This window comes from Papaver somniferum, chromosome 10, assembly GCF_003573695.1.
Source record: "Papaver somniferum cultivar HN1 chromosome 10, ASM357369v1, whole genome shotgun sequence".
Taxonomy (NCBI): Eukaryota; Viridiplantae; Streptophyta; class Magnoliopsida; order Ranunculales; family Papaveraceae; genus Papaver; species Papaver somniferum.
Genome location: NC_039367.1, coordinates 68,350,718 through 68,354,353, shown reverse-complemented (window position 1 = coordinate 68,354,353; position 3,636 = coordinate 68,350,718).

Below are 3,636 nucleotides of genomic sequence, written 5' to 3'. Positions count from 1 at the left end.
CAGAGGGTGGTGTAGACTTTTCATGCAGGTCTCAATACTGACACTTCGGGAGATTTATGCTACTCTGCTGCGAGTGAACATTAACCGTCATGTCATGCCAATGTTGAGCGTTCATCTGAGAACATAGCATAGGAAAACACTAAGAAGGTCATGGGTTAGTGAATAATACAATAGATTAAAGTTTACAGAATATCAGGGGTTGTTGCTTCACGCACCATTCTGAATAAACTTCATAAATATGTTGAATTGCTCAATACATATGTAAGTAAAAGAGGCATGGACACTCATTACTTTTAAATGACATTTATTCCTTTGCTGGATGACAACGCATTAAATACAGGGTTTTACAATTTTGATCCTGAACTAAAAACCACCATCAACATTAAGTCCCATGCTTAGCACGTAACAGTGACATTGTTGCGGGGTAAGCAATAGATGGTGACATACAAGATAGAATAGAGATGAAAGAAATGGATGAGCTTACCGGAAGGAGCAGACCATCGGCGTGAGGGGCAGCACTTGGCGCGACCATGAGGAAACGATCGATGTGGCGGGCCCAACTTCCCTTTCCCGTGTACAAGGAAAAAAAAGGTATCCTTCTTCTATTAGAATTCTGCCAAACCTTCATATATAGAAGGGCGTCGACGCTATTTTTTTATTTTTTTTTATTTGTTCGCTTTGTGATAGACACATTTTTGTGTCTGATTTGTCCTCAATGTCCGTATTGTTGGAACTCTATTTTTGTACTAATATTGTGTTTTTATGTATTTTTAGGAAATAAACATTTTTGGAAAATTCGGCTCGAAAAGTTGATTTTGGCACCCCCAGAGGACAAGTGTTATTCGGACTCTCGTTTTTGGATAAGGGGTAACCTAATTACTAAGGGGCACCCCCAGGTCACCCCAAGGCAGCTGCTATTCACACCCCAGTTCTGGTTAGGGGGAGGACATCTTCTTCCCAAATTCAAAAACCAAAAATTGGCGGGAAAAATTGTTCTTGAACTGCCGTGACTAGGGTTGAGGATTTGAAGGTGTTCCAGTGAGATTCAATGGCCCAAATTAAATGGGTTTATTCGTAGGGCCTAGATAGAGCTGGTATGGGTGTTGGATTCGGTCAAAATTGGTTAGATAACCGGTGGGAATCAAATCACGGAAGATATTATAAAATAGGAAAAATATTATATTCTTGGAATTCTTGGATGGAAATGACGTGCATGGGTTGATGCTATTTGCTGGAAACAATCCCTACAGCTCAAGGATGACGCGTGAGAAGAGATAAAACAGGGAACAATCCGTAACAAATCAGAGAATTCAAGAAAAAATATTTCGGAATATTTTCTTTAATGGCCGGATATTCTTGGAATTATTACGAGGATTTGAGTGACCTGTTGTGTATAAATAGGTCCCTAATGTCGAGAAGGAGAGGATAGCAAGTTTATAGAGAATTGGGAGAGGTTTAGAGCACTACAGAGCAAGAAAATTGAAGTTGCAGAGATTCTGGTTCTGCTGCTGCTGCTCGAGGAGGAAGAAGAAGAGGAAGAACAGACTACCAAAGGCAGTCGTTTACCAACAAAGACAACGAATGTCGTTCGTGGGTCATAGTTTTTCAACGACAACAACACTTTATCTCTATCGTTGATTCTGGACGCCTTCTGTGGGTCCCAGAATCCTGTTTTATATCATTTTCTTGTCTTTCTCTTCATTGTAAAACACTTTTGAGCATCAATGAAATATTTTGAGAGGTTTTCCAACATGATGAGTGGCTAAAATACCTGGTGACTGAGGCGACGGAGGAGCTATTTATTCATGTTTGATTGGTAAATTCTTTTTATAATTTCTTAATTATTTATTTTATTTAATTCACTTGGATCAATAAAAAAAGGAGATAAAAATGGTTTTCCTAATTAGTTGTGAATCAGTTTGATGTTTTATGTTTAGAATTAATTCTTTGATAAATCATGCTTAAGGATTACAATTTAATATTTGGACACCTTATAGATTAATAAGTGATTTGATGGAAAAAGAGCTAGATAATAATTATGAAATATTTTTGTAACCAATCAACTTGAAGTAATAGTGAATCCGGAGCCTTAGTCCATTTTAAATCTTGCATCACTCTTTGAAAAATTAATTTGCTTTATTTTTATTAAATCTAAAAATTATTTCCTTCATAAATCTGAAACGAATCTTTTTACCACTATCACTACAACGACCATTTGAAAATACATCAAATTTTTGGCGCCGCCGACGCGGATTTGTGTTTAGGTAGCATTTTTAGATTTTTTTTTATTATTATTATCATTTGTTCCTTTTTACGTTTCTTTGGGTGTGTCTTTGATTTGCAGGTTTGAAGTTGGATACTAAGGACTTGGAACAAAGCTTAAAGGTAAAACAAAAGAAAAAAAAGAAGACAATAATTTTATTTTTTAGGATTTAGTTTTATTATTAATTTTTTAATTTTTAATTTTTTTTTTTTTAGAATTGTATTAGGAAATTTTTGTAATATTCTTGCACTTTACTTTGGACTTTGGACTTGGACTGTGACGTTGGACATTTTTAAGTTATTTTTACCCTACAGAAGGGTACCTTAAATACAAACTGTGTGCTTGGAAGGACGACGATTACGATATTGTCTCGGCCCCTCGGGTTCGTACATGACATAGGAGTCGTGGCCCGAGTCGACTTCAACGGTTCATCCCCCGTCTGGTACGGGAGGTAAGTCCATCGAAACACTCGCGAATCTCCTGTAAGCGAGTTACTGTATTCCTTAAGGTGATTCATTGATTGAGGACGAATTTGGACTGTTTTTAAATTCCTAGTAAAGGGCAAGGCCTGGCCAATACAAGATAAGGGTTCGGATTTCATCACCGCTCCCTTCTTGCGCGCCTTAGGAAAACGAAACCTAACGGGAACCTAAGCCTAAAATTTTGACTAGAACGAGACCTATAGGGTAACGAGCTTAATAGGACAGTAATTCGAAAAATATTGGTTATTCTTTTGAGCATACTTCGAAGTTCAGGATTGTTTCTGTGAGTTGAATGCGTGACTGCGCCGCCTTGAATACCGATGGGGCCTTGGGTATCAAAGCTCCGCTGAGCTTCCCTCGCCTTTATTCAACTCACTTTGACTCGTACTGATTCCAGAGAATTTGCTCAGATTGTAACGAATTCCTTTTCGAAGGATTAGAAGCTGGTCTAGAAACAATCTAAGTGGAGCCATCATGCTTTTTGTTTGCTAGAAATTTTTAGGTTTGATTTGGTGGAGTCGGTCTGCTGTGTGTTTGCTTAGAACCTCCCTTCCTTAGGATTTTTGTTTGTGTATGCCAAGAGCGCTCGAGTCCTTTACAGAGCGTGCTTGGAAAAGAGATAATTTTGGCCGTTTGATTAGTGACGAGCCTAAAAGATCTTCTTGTGGAAGCAGGGAGCTCGAAGACTCTTCTTTTGGGAGCCCCGTTTTTGGAAACTTCAGTTTTGAGAATCTGTCTCTTCGTGAGGAAAGTACCCCTAGTATTTCTGCTGTGCCACCGATGGCAACTTTGAAAGATTACATGTTCCCAACTAGGTCCAACCGAGCTTCGTGCATTATATTTTCAGCCACTACGGCTAATTTCGAGATAAAACCTAGTATTCTTCAGATG